Source organism: Tiliqua scincoides, chromosome 3 (genome assembly GCF_035046505.1).
Source record: "Tiliqua scincoides isolate rTilSci1 chromosome 3, rTilSci1.hap2, whole genome shotgun sequence".
NCBI lineage: Eukaryota > Metazoa > Chordata > Lepidosauria > Squamata > Scincidae > Tiliqua > Tiliqua scincoides.
Genome location: NC_089823.1, coordinates 87,629,795 through 87,643,704, shown reverse-complemented (window position 1 = coordinate 87,643,704; position 13,910 = coordinate 87,629,795). Strand labels below are relative to the sequence as shown.

The 13,910-nt window shown below is 42.7% G+C and overlaps 1 protein-coding gene across 1 annotated transcript in view; it reads left to right on the top strand.

Annotated features, from left to right (window-relative positions):
* Positions 1-965: 965 nt before the first annotated feature.
* NIPA2 (NIPA magnesium transporter 2) overlaps positions 966-13,910 on the top strand; it is a 27,715-nt gene continuing 14,770 nt past the window's right edge. The window contains exon 1 of the mRNA XM_066622204.1: positions 966-1,191. The gene's annotated coding sequence lies outside the window, so the exon portion shown is untranslated. The remainder of the gene's footprint in view (positions 1,192-13,910) is intronic.

Sequence of the window (13,910 nt, the reverse complement as noted above, 5' to 3'; positions counted from 1 at the left end):
CCAGATATGGAGCAGAGCATGCTTTACACATGGGTCAGTTAGGATTGGGCCCTAAAACTGCAATCCTATCCACACTTACCTTGGATTGGTAACCACACTTACCCTGTTGATTATAATGGGACTTACTTCTGAGTAGATAGCATAGGCTTAGGCTGTAGGTCCCATTAAAAACAGCCTCACTCACTTCTAAGTAAAATGCATAGGATTGCTCTCACATAGGCATTTACAGCACACAGTTTTGAACCCCATCAAGAGTACTGTAGTGGCTTGATTGTGTGCTTCTCTGCTAAGAAGTCAACAGTCTTCAATGAGGCTTACTCCCAGGTAAATGTGTAGGGGGAGCTGCAAACTGGGCAAATTCACAGAATACAGCAGGACACTTACTGAAGCATACACAGGTGCAGGATGGGTTTATGAGCCTTAGAGCATAATTCTGTTTGTCTACTCAGAAGTAAGTCCCATTGTCTTCAGTGGGACTTACCCTTAAGAAAGTGTGCACAGGATTGCAGCCTTAGCTCTGTGTCCATAACACTGAGCTGAAGAAACCTGAATTGGTTCCAACAGTGGGGCAGCCCTATGAGAGCCCAACGCTACACCTGGCTACTCAGAAGCATGTACCATTATAGTCAGTGGCACTTACTCCCAAGTAAGTGTGGATAGGATGGCAGCTTTCCAGCCCAATCCTATGCCTGTCTACTAAGAAGCAGGTCCCATTATAGTCAATGGGGCTTACTCCCAGGTAAGTGCGGATAGGACTGCAGCCTCAGTCCAAGCCTATGCCTGTCTACTCAGAAGCAGGTCCCATAATAGTCAATGGGGCTTACTCCCAGGTAAGCAGGGAGTGGCTAGGACCGCAGCGGAGGAGGCGATCCCACCCATCGTATCCTGTGACCACCGACTGGGCGGCTTCCCTTCCGCGACACACGCTTGCTCGCCGCTCCGCTCCGCCTTTTCCGGCCAGGGCTGCCCGAGGCTTGTGCGCGCCTGCCGGGGTTGGCGGGAGGCTTCGGTCGGGAGCAGCAGAGCCGGAGGGCGCCGCCGGAGTGAAGCTCTTCCCCCCCCCCATGGCGAGGGCGCGTCTCCTGGGGGAGCCGTCCTCCTCCCGCCCACGCCGTCCTCCTCCCGCCGCCGCGCCAGCCGCGGCCCCTCTGCGGGCGGCCAGAACATGAGGAAGAGTGGCCGCTGCTGCAGGTAACAGGGGAGCCCGGGAGGCTCTCCCCGCCCTCCCTACTCGCTGGGGGCACGGGAGGGGCGGCCGGGACTGCCTGGGCGCTGTCTAGCCTGCTCGGCCCTGCGCTGCTCCGGCAGCTCCGCCTGGGCATCTCGTGGTCCTTTGTGGCTTCTCTTTGCTGTTCATTGGGCAGCGCCCGCGGTGTGTTGGGGGCCGTGCGGAGCCCAGAATGGCCGAGGGCCGGGAGAGGGGGGCGCCCTGCACAGACAGCTTGTATAACGCGAGTTGTTACCTTTAAAGACAAAGCGGTTCATTGGGAGCCCAAGCCTGTCTACTCTGAAGCAGGTCCCATTATAGTCCACGGAGCCTACTCTCAGGAAAGTGTGGCTAGGATGGCAGCCTTACAGCCCAATCCTATGCCTGTCTACGCAAAAGTAAACCCCATTATAGTCAATGGGGCTTATTCCCAGGAAGGTGTGGTGATTGTAGCCTTGTAGCACAATCCTAACCCACTTTCCTGCAGCCACATAAGGGCAGTGCAGCTCAGAGGTAAGGGAATAAACATCTCCTTACCTTGAGGAGGCCACCATGAGTGCCACCCAACTGCAAAATGCAGTGCATGCCCCATTGGCACAGTTATGCCAGTGCTGAAAAGTTGGTTAGAATTTGGGCCCTTAATCGGGATAGCACTGCCACCTTTGAACTTAAAATGCATTGAGATACACATCACATTGACTGTACTGGGGGGGACGGGGACTAAACATTTTGCCTTAATAAAGATAAGGCAAGGTGAGATGTTCAGGGAAGTTTAGCCACCTTTTTGTACTTGCTTGGTATTCTTGCTTCCCCCAATTGCTAAATTTGTTAGCAATTTTTGACACTTTTTTGCAGTTCTGTTGTCCTTTTATGTTCATGGCATTTAGAGCGGTGTTTCTCAACACTTGTCGTCCTTCTCTGCTGTTCCACTTGACATGGTCCACCCATTTACCAGAAGTAATTGATGATGACATCTTAGCTAGTTACTTCTGGGTGGAAAGACTAGATGCAATGTGTCAAACACCAGCAAGAGGTTCAGAGTGGACAGGAGGGCTTATTCAAGCGTGGCATACTTTGCAGTCTCCTACCACTGTGTGTTATGTCTTGTACCTGGCCTTGCTGCTGGGCAGCAGGTATGCAGAGGTCCTTTGAGAACCACTAGACACAACAAACCCACCACTGGTGGTACAGACACAACCCGTACCACTGGTTGAGAAACACACTGCTTTAGAGAACAGTTAGTGAACAAGTTTTTCCTCACTGTTCCAGTAAATTTGTATAGATCAGGGGTGGCCAAACCGTGGCTGTTTTGGCATGTAATGTGCTGCTCTCAGAAATAGGCTCTTGGGTTAAGCAAGTTTGACCACCCCTGGTATAGATGTTCTGATCTCATACCCCTAAGAGAATGTCTTCTTCCAAATTTTTAATTTGGCTCCCTAAGACCCAAAGATGAAACTCTGCTCAGTTTCCTGTCTTGTTTCCAAACACAACCTGTATGGGCTGATTGCAGGGATTTCTCTGCTGTTGCAGTATTCAGATGAAGTCCACTCTTTGATGGGGTTTACCATCCAAGGGAAAACCATTTCAAAAAGCTTTTTGTTGGTGTTTAGGTATTTTATGTCAGTCATTTGTTTAATGGCTTAACTGCTGTTAATGGCAGTTTTGCTGTGCTCAGACTTGTCTTCCTTACCTTCATCGTTTGTTCTGCTGTGTGTGTGGTGGGCTGTTTAAAATTTAAACTTTAAATGGAAACTTGTTGCTGTGATGGTGGTTTTAAGCACTGTTAGTATTTGACTTCACATTGGTTTTAGTATTATCGGTTGCCTTGGCAATAAGTATTAATATTCATAAACATTTGCAATAAAATATAGATAAATGGGAATTGTATTGTGTTAGTATATATAAGTGTGGGAATTAAGTGTGGTGGCTTAATTAAGGGGTTCATTGACAGAGTACAAGCTTATGTTTGTGTTGAGTGTTGGCTGTGATATATAGCAGTGATTGTAAATAAGGAATTGAACAGTGAATCTTAAATCATGAATGGAATCTTACATAAGTGACCATGGAAGTGAGTAGCAGTTGTAGGAGAGAAGAGCCAATTGGTTTCCAATTCCTTTAGCTCTTGGTTACCTTCTTCTAAGGTACAGACACAAGATCCCATCCAAGATCTTGTTAAAATCATCAGTCAAAATCCATGAACACGCATTCAAGTTTATTTTTACAGGTATTTATATACCGACTTTCTTTGGTCGTCAGATTTCTCCTCAGACATTAATTCAAGGCGGTTTACATAGGCAGGCTGTTCTAAACCCCCTTAGGGATTTTTACAATTGAATAGTTCTAGTCTTTCATAGAACTCCTTGTTCCAGCTGGATTCCTTCCCTGTCTGGCCTCTCTCTGGTCCTTCGCCTCCCATGCTCCACTTGAAGGCAACTCCTCTCTGCCACCAAGGGACAGCTCATCAGTATATCAGAATGTCGTCAGTTCTTGGGTTTATCCTGTTTATTGTGAGGTGCCTGTACACAGTGCAAATATTTCCGTTTTTGCAGCCCTAGATACTAAAGTATTAGGGCCTCATTGGCAGGTTGAGTTCTACTTTGGAACTGGGTTAATTTGCTGTCTTGATATTGTTCTTCCTGAGCTTTTTGCAGTCATTGAATTTGCTTACTGATACGTGGTGAGTGCATGGCTTTATATTTTTAGTGTATTCGTTGGTAAATCATTTTGTGTTTTGAAAAGGTAGTCTACGAATGCTTTAAATAAATTAATCTCTCTCTAGGTGGAGTCTTGATTCAAACTACAATATTTCATGTAGCACTTTAGCCCATGATTCCTGAGCTAGTTTTTCCAGTAGGAGGTAACTACTGTTAGTGTGATCTGGGGCATACAAGAGATGGCGTCTTTTAACTTCTGGCTTGATTTCCCAAAATGAGCTCATTGAGATGAAACAAGGATTGTTTTTTTGTTTGAAAGCCTACATGCTGATACTGTTAAGAGCTTTCCTACAAGTTGCTGTTAGTGTTCTGTATTTCTGTGGCTGCCTCTGTACATCTGGGATTTACAAGATTTCAGGTCCAGTTCAGATGTCTATATATAAACACTTACCTAGTAAAAATGTGAGAAATAAGCTTGTGAACTCACTGCACCTCTTTTCTTGAGTAATCAAATGACAACATTTCTCCTACACAGCTTCCTGTGACCTTGCTGTGTACAAAGGATGAAACCATGGCTGAGGAAAAATGTACGTAAGCTTGGGAGAAGAGAGCTAAAATTCAAGCATGAAGTACTTTCTTTTTTCAGAAACATGCACCCATTTTTATTCACACAACTATATGTATAGATGTCTCTGTAAAATGATAAGCTCATCATTACCACTAGTTTGAAAGCCATGATGGTGTAGTGGTTCTGGTGTTGGACTTGAAGATCCAAATTCAATTACCCACTCAGCCATAAAGCTTCCTGGGTGACCTTGGACCAGTCACTATCTCCCAGCCTAACCTACCTCACAGGTTTGTTGTGAGGGCACAAGGAGAGAAGGAACCAAGTACACTGACCTGAGCTCCTTGGAGAAAGGATGGTATAAATATGTGAAATAAATAGTTCACCAGTTCATAAAGTATTGACTGAAGGTTCAGATATTTTTGGTTTCCTCCAAAAAAGGTATGGTTTTTGTCTAAGCCTTGTTTTGGTGCTTAGATCAAGTCTCACTGACTTCTGTGAGAGCATGCTGAGTAAGAAGCTTAAGGATCATAGCTGTAGTCCTAGGAAACCTAGACTTTCTAACGTGTCCTAACAGTCAGTTTTACAAAGTACTTACTAGAGGTGCTCACCAATTTAGTTATATTTGATATCATTTACATGTCCCAACATTCTAGTATTGTATTTCCCCAATGTTCACTGGCAGAAACCTGTAAAGCAAAACAAACAAATGAAAAGACTTTGTGAAATGAAAGGAGTGTCAGTTCCATTGTGAACTCTTAGTGTTAGAACTCCACACCTTATAAAATGATATGAGAAGGGTAAGCTTAATACCACTTCCTGCTCACCCAATCACTTTTTTTGTTTTAGGAACCTGTATACACACTTTGCTGGAAATAAACCCTATTGAACTTGATGGGATGTACTTGAGTAGATTACTGTATACTTGCATTGTTGTTGGCATCCTTCAGTCTCGGAAGACCATGGTATCGCGCTCTGAATAGTGTTCTGGAACAGTGTCCTCTCCAGTGTGCGAAGCCTGGGTAAAGTAGGTATGGAGGATAGGCTGTTACCCATGCAGCAAATCCCCCCTCTCCACATCGCTGAAATGGTCCAATGGAAAGGCAGAGGCCAATATGGTTGGTTCTAGCGGCATCGCAGGAGTTGCCAGAATGTGACTGTGTTCAGTCATGAACTGCCTCAGGGACAGGATACTTGCATAGGATTACTGTAAATCACCTATTCATCTACTCTGCCAGTGTGTGCCCTTTATTATAAACATTCTGTACATATACAATGTACACTTTGCTGTCCATGGTGTCATGACTTTTCTGTAGAAAGTGAATGAGACATTGATGCACATAGCAGTTCATTGTGCAGATTCTTATTACTGTAATGGTTCCAGACTTCCTTAATGATAGGTCTTATACAATTTATGCCATGTGACACATTCATGAAGGACTTGCTGTAATCCTCAGTATGTCCAGACAGAAGTTGCTTTGTTAAGCTAAAGTTAAGAGTTGTATGCAGCTGAAGTATAGCAGTTTTATAAAAATGCTAAGCTCTGCCTTGTTGGAGGTTTTCAAGCAGGCTGGAGAGGCATCTGTCAGGATATTGCAGTGCAGGGTTTGACAAATTTGATTTGAATGTTGGAGCTAGTCCAAATATTTAGAAGCTTGAACCTGGACTTCACTCCCCATCAACTTCTCCCCTTCTTAAATAATTTATTTTAATTGAAAAGCCTGATCTCCACTTTCCTGCTGAAACATAGCCTTTCTTTCTTTATTTTTGAAAGAAAAAACAACTCTGACCCAGGTTTCCTTTGAGTGCTCTGCTTTCCTGTCCAATCACACCTTTTTCATTCTTTTATTTATCTAAAGGAAAAAAATAATAATAACCACAACCCCTTCATCCTTTTCAGTGCCCTGCTTTTGTGTCAAATTGGATTTTTATTTTCTTCTTTTATTTGAAGGGAACAAAAAAAAATCAGCTTTGCTTTTGCTCTCCTTTTTTTGGGGGGGGGGGAAACTACCCATGTTTAAGTGCCACAGCAAAATTTTTTGTTGTCATGGCAACCTAGGTGTGCTGAGCCTTGCTATAGCAGTTGTCTGCACTGAGCACGGGGTTGGACTAGATAACCTCTAAGGATCCTTCCAACTGGAACATTTTATGATTCTATGGCCTGGTTCTCTTCAGTCCTTTCTAGTTGACACTTCAGTATGCCTATAGAACATAGTATCCAAGGAACTTCTTCCTGAAGGTGAGTTAGGCTTGGCTAAAAGGCACTCTCCATGGCTCTCTTATGCGTATTCTTGTACTGAGTTTGGTTGGGAACAGACACCCATTATTATTTATTTACTGCTGTTCAGCAAAAAAGTTCACAACGCAGTTTACAGACAAAACCAAATCAATTAAATTTAATAAATTAAATTTTAATTAATTGATATGATTTTGTCTATAAATTGCATTTAACTACAAATCATTAAATGTAACCCAATGACAGGCTACATGATCATCTACTGTAATCTCAATCTGTAGGTGTTTTAGCTTTGTAGTCTCAATAAAAGGCAGAAGGAGAATCTGAAACTACCATGTGGAATCCAGACCAAGCTTGTCAGGTAGCAATAATGCCTAATGATTGAGATAGGTACTGGTAGAGCCTATGGTATTAAAATTGTGATTGGTATCCTAATATTGGATGATATTATCAACATTTTGCTATGATTCCAGCATCTCTAGTGTCTACTGCAGGGAAGAGACCTTTAGCTAGATTAAAAATCTAGTCTTTAAAACAGACAAGACAAAACTTGAATATATCTGTCTCTTTTTCTGGACAAGACACAGGGAGGATATTGTCTGAATAGAGAAAGGTCTTGCAGGCCAAGGTGTGCCATAAAGGTTACAGGAACCTTTCAAACTCCCTTGGGATTGAAAAGAACCTAACTGGAAACTATCTGTATTAGAAATATTTGTGGAGATACTTTTGAAAAATCTATGAATGCCACCAGATTCCAGAGCCTTTTCCTACTACTTTCATTTCAGAATAGGAAATGGTGCTTATTAATTTTTTTTGTTTTTTTTTATGTAGTCATTGAGCCAGTTCATGCTTAAATGTTGCCATTGTTTGAATCCTGTTGACCAGGGGTGTCCAAACTTTTTGGAAGGAGGGCCACATCATCTCTCTGACACTGTGTTGGGGGCCGGGGGGAAAAAGAATTAATTTATATTTAAAATGTGAATAAATTTACAGAAATGCGCATAAATGAATACATTAGAGATGGAACTTATATGAATGAATGAAGATCTCGCAATAGCTCAAGCCCTAAAAAAGACCTTGTGCAAAGCAAGACTGGCCTTTCCTTTGCTGCCCCTTCTGCTTCACAAACATGAAACAGGAAGCAGTAGAGGGAATCCTCAGTTCATAGCTCACATGAAAGGTCAAACTGTTGGCACATGCGCTGAGAGTAGGTGCGTTGGGCTAGTGTGGGCTCTATCAAGTCTCTGGAGGGCCAGAGGATCATTGGAGATGGGGGGACTCCACGCGGGCCAGATTGGGGTCCCCGAGGGCTGCAAGTGGCCCACGGGCTGGGGTTTGGGCACCCCTGCTACTGACCATAAGTGCTTCTGGGGCACTTTGCCTTTTAGAGACCCAGCAAGTAATCTTCTGCTTTTAGAACAGAAATATTCTTAGAAATTCAGCAAAACTGTTTTTTGATAATACAGCAACTACAAGGAGGTGGTTTTCTGTACTCATTATCTGTTGTTCTTTGAGGTTACTTTGGTCCCAGGTGCTTGAAAAAGTTTTCATTTTTGAAGTCAAAAATCAAACTAAATATTTGAGTTGAGTTTTGTTTTCCATGAAGAATGAGGAGAAACTTATTAGTGTACCTTTCTTAATGGATAGTGTTCATGTGTATGTTCAACTTTCCTTCATTGGGAAACTCTTTCTTGCTATAGTTTTCAGTAGAATTTTACCTTTGTCTAGTTGCACAGTAGTAAAGGACATCCCAGGAAACTTTAGTGATATAGCTGAAACTTCTGAGGCCCTTTAGGAAATTATCCAATTTTACAATATTGCTGAGATTATCTCCCTCTGTGGGGACATATCCTGGGCTGGTACAGTCCCTGTAATGTCCACTTAAAGTCCAAAAAGTACTGTTATTTTGGGGACAAGGTGTAACATATTTCTTTCCTTGTAACTCAAAGATTAGTTAGGGTAGGAAATAAAGATTCTCAAGTTTACTCAGAGCATCCCTGATAGAATAGGAGTAAGTACCCAGATGGCTAGTAAAATGAGCAACACACCCTGCTCAACTTGCAATTGAGATATATGTAGAAATCTGCCACTTGACCAAAAGCCAATTTCCTATTTTTGTCTGGGCTGCACCCCTTTCTCAGGGGGTGGGAGGGAAGGGGTTGGGAGTTGCTAGAAAGTTGGGGTTTGCCTTGTTCCAGCAAATCTAGTCCTAAGGTTTTACTTATTTTACCCAACATCCTGTCAGATTTTGTTTCCTCAGGAGCTTCTTCTGGGCTTGAGAGCATGCCATTCACTAATGGACGTGTCTGAGGTCAAGTGGACATAATGTGGGTTGAACTGAAATCCAACAGGACAACTGTTTTGTTTTAAAGTTCAAGCGTTTTGTAGGTGCTACTTCTCAATAGATTTATGGACAGAGGGGCCAGTCTTCAGGGAGGTAGGGGGTTGCTGCCCAAGCTATTTGTGCCCACAAATCCTCTTTATAGAGTTCATTCAAAAATCCCGGGGGAAGGGAAGGGGAAACCTTTGAGCCTGGTCAGAAACTATGGCACATTAGGTCAAATTGATAAGATTGTTGGGTTTTTTTCCAATGAATGCTTCATCTTCTTGGACAGCCCAGCAGCCCTTGCTGCTGCTGCCCATTCCTAAGAGTGGGAAGAGGATAACTTGCTCAGGAGAGGAGGAAGACTGAGAGCAGCCATCCTCCATTTTGTTTGTTCCTGAACTGTATATGCTATTTGGCTCTTGATACATTTCAAACCTATGAAGAGGAAGATGAGGTTTTTGCTTAGGAGAGAAAGGAAATGGAGAGCCACCATCCCTCTTCACTCTGTTTTTACCTCAGAGCTAGATCTCAGGATTATTGTAACTCAACTGGGCCTCTTTGCTGCTGTTTAGCACTTATCACACTCAACCCTATGCATCATAAAAGGGGAACTGCCTTCCCTCTTTGCCTGATTTGTACCTAAAAGATTAAGCCTTAGTACTGCAGTACTGTATTTCCTGCACTTTAACGTATCTTAGAAATGGAGGGGAAACCACTTGCTCAGGAGAGGGGAGACACTGAAGCCTGGTCTGCACATTACCACTAAGTGAAGTGATAAGCTGAGGTGGCAGAATTCTGGATATCCCACCTCAGACTACAGATGCGGAGTCATAGTTTAGAAAGATTCCCCCTTCAAAATGAACAAAAACCCCTTGCTGTAGGTGGTAAATGAGTACAGTACTTGGAAAGAAAAATTTAGGGCAGACATTGCTCTAATATTTGTTGTTTTACTACACAGGGGTGGGGATGGGGATTGCATATGAAGGATTTAAAAATGTAACTTCTTGTCAGCATTCCGAAGTAGAATAGTTCAGAATTCTATAGCTTTCACTTCCCACCTTACTCTGTGTAAGATGCCACCTTTCTCCAGGGTGCCTGCTCTGCCCTTGAGGGGATAAGTGAGATGAGGCACCTCACTGCTAGTGTTGGTGCTGAGGTAAAAAAGCAAAAAAGTTTGGAAGCAGGAGAAGCCTCATGGAAACCTTTTTGGTGCATTTTTTTTTTTACAATATCTTTTGAAGAGACATGGAAGTTACATGAAGTTACATATACAGGAATGGAATGCTGGCTATAAAGTGTGATTGACAAGAGCACACACTATAGAGCACCTCCTCTGCAAAATTCAAAATGACATCATCTCTTGTGCTGAGCAGAGCGCTGAATGGGTTGCTGTACCTAGCAGGTGCTTTGCCTTGCTTCCAGCTCTAGGAGGTGAGGGAAGATTATGAAGCAAATTGCAGTGCTTGCCCATCTCCTTTCCTTCAGCTTCAACTCCTACCCCACTCTGAGGAGCCATTTTGCCTCCCTCTTGTGGCAGGGAGTTGGCTGAAGATGTGGAACATAACCACACTTGCCACCCATGGTGTCAACTGCCTTCCTACTCCATGCATGCCAGTGAAGGAAGGAGAGAGGAGTGTAGTATAAAAAGCCAAGTCAGGGAAGGAAAGGTGGTCTTCTTAGGAATGATCTTTTCCTTAGGGTTTGGCATCAGGACATAATAAATTCATGGCCCAAGTCCCTGCCTTATATTATGATGCCCTCTCCAAGAAGAAGTGGAGAGGGCCTTTCCTTAAGTGAAAGGTCAATAGTACTGCAATAGCTTGGATACAAGTAACACTGCTGCCTTTCAACTGAACAGGGAGATGAGGGCCTCCGACCCCCCCTTGGCGTCATTCTTGCCGATGGCTCATTTTTTGTTTTTGTTTTAGAAAATGATTTATGATAATTAACACTCTGTTTAGAGGAAACAAAGAACTGAAAACCACATGGTAAGCAGTATCATTCTGCTGCTTAGTGGATTAAAATATTGCTCCTTCCCTGATTGTAAGCTAGCTTTAGGTTGTCACAAGAGAGGTGATAAGCACAGCTGAGGAGAGAGAAAGTGGGATGAGTAGAAAGCAGTGGTTACCTTCAGGAGAAACTGAAAGAGGAACTTGGTCAGATGAACTGGGGGTTAGTGAAATCCTGAGCTTATGAGGATTTAAAAGTTCATTTCTATTCATGTGTTATAAACTTGTATGTTAGCCTCTGCTCTTGGTGGTAAACTTTCCCAGATATTTTTTTTTCTGTGGGGGATCTTTATGTAAAAGTGAGGTAAAGGTGAAAGATGCTTGGAAAGGTAAGTGTTCTTACTGTTGAAATGCTAACATTCTGCCTATTATGATGTATGCTTAGTGAGAACATTTAGGAGTCTAGTATTCTCCAGATTACATTCACAGGGATTTTGTACAGTGTTGGCTACTTAGTGTTTTTATTTCAGTTCCAAGTGCCATGAATGATAACAATAATTTGCAATGAACACTTCAGCAATTAAATGATAGCTGGCAACATGAAATCCAACAAACCAAGATAATTTTGGAAACCTGAAACGTTCTTTCTTACACATTTGGCATACAAGCTGTGATATAGCTAGAGACCCTTCAAACAAAAAACACTAAAGAGGGTAATTGTTTTATATGTCTCTTAATATAAACTGTTAAATATAAAGCAGATTTCTAAACTAGTAGAAAATGAGTTTTAATGTTGGCCAAAAATAGTATATATTGTTTATTGTTTGTTCAAAATTCAGTTATAATTCTGTCAGCCCAATCCTACGCATGTCTACTCAAAAGTAAGTCCCATTATAGTCAATGGCGCTTACTTCTATGTAAGTATGGATAGGATTGTAGCCTTAGTATCTTGAAACATTTTACTAATATTTATTTTTAATATTTAAGTTGCATCAAAGATATAGGATATATTTTTAATAACACTTAACTATCTACAAAACAATGTTTTAAAATACAGATATCTAACGGAAGTCAATATATCAAAATGTATTTAAATGAACATTCCATTTTCTAAAATCCTTATAGCATAATCTAGTGCGCAAGAATGATATGTATTGCCAAAAACCATGAATACATGCCATTACAGGTTGGGCATCCTTTAACCAGAATTCCAAAATATGGAATTCCTTTGAGCACCAACTTGACTTCTTTTTTTTTTTACTTTTATGCCTAAAGAAATAAAATCACAAACTGTGTTTTATGCACAATCTTTGTTTCACGCACAAAATTATTAAAAATATTATATAAAATTACCTTCGGGTATGTGTATAACAGCCCAATCCTAACCTACCCTTGAGCAGGCAGGCTGACTGGCCTGCACTGCATCCTGAGCAGGGCTGGGCCGGGTTGCAGCACAACTTGCAGTAAGGAAAATTAATTTTCCTTGCCCCTTGTCATGTGGCAGCTGCCCTTATGGGGCTGCTTGGATCTGTATCGCCTAAAGATGTGGTGCAGATCTGAGCAGCCCAGTTTAATGCCAAGGCACTTGGGAGGGGGGTGATGGTCCGACCTAAGTACCAAATCCTGGTCCGGCACCCCTCCTGGGCCTGGTCTTCCCACCGGCTTGCCTGTCCCAGAACGCCTTCGTTCCTCCTCTCCTAACCCCTGCCCTGGCCGCCCTTAGCCGGCCGGCGCAACTTACTGGCTCATGTCCAGGAAGTGGCACGGGAAGGTTGGTGCGCATCCTTTCCACAAAGCATGGCAGCTGTGAACAGAAGTGGGTGACTTGTTCCCCAGTTGGGTTCTCTTTCTGTACTTTCCTTCTCAGACCATGACTCTTTTGAAGGGCCAGACAGCTGCACAACAGCATATTTTCCTTTAGTGCACTGCTACCCCAGCCATGTTCACTCATAGAAGAGTTAGGCCAGGCAGGGCAGTGCCACTTTGTAATAAGGACAATGGGCCATATACTACCTGCCATAGTGTCAATTACCACTAGAACCATTGGTTGAAAAACATTACTTTAGTTGTAATAGAATGTATAATTCTACCTTGAAAGCAGAAAATACAACTGCACAATGCTCAGAAGCTTGATAGTGTTGGAAAGATTTTCAGATTCTTTTCACTGACGCAATGCCAAACAGTCACGTACCTTTTAAAAGGTTTGGAGGCTTTATTTCTACAATAGTTACACAATCCAATTTATTCAGTTTGGATACAAATGTTCACTCTTCATTTTCCATCCTGTTTCTCCAAGAACCACACCCAGAAAATCACATTAAATAACGTGAGATAAACAAGTTACCCGTGTGACACTGTATGTCACTTCCACCTCCTTATTGGGCATATTATGACAGGTTTGGTGCATGGTCCCAGCTCTAATTAGGAGGTCATTCTGCCCTGCATCTCAAAATGTTCCTGGCCCACAACTTTGGTTACACAAGATCCTGGAATTCTCCCTTTGGGAAAGTTATGATCTACATGTTCTGCCAATCATGATCTCTTTAGGTCACTTTGACATAATGACCTTCCTATCCTGTTTTTTAAGGGGAAAAACAGTCATTCTCTTGGCTCCATTTTCAGTTATTTTTCTCAAACAAGAGAAGATAAGTTAACCCTCTAAAATCTCTATTAATAGTGGCATATATTTTTATGTCCAGTGCTTATAAAGTCTGTTGCTAGTCTCTGGCCAGTCCTATCCAGTGCTGATGCAGCATGGCCCACACTGTATCCAGCACTGGTTAGAACCAGGCCGGAGGTCTTCTCAGGGTAAGGGAACATTTGTTTCCTTACCCTGTCGAGCCTAGCCTGCCCAGTGCATCTACTCAAGATCTGCATGAGCAAAATCACTGGCACAAGTCTGCGAAGCCCCTTGTAGGGCTTCCAGGTCTGGGAAGGGCGTTATGATGGAGGCCTCCTTCACCAATCCCACCC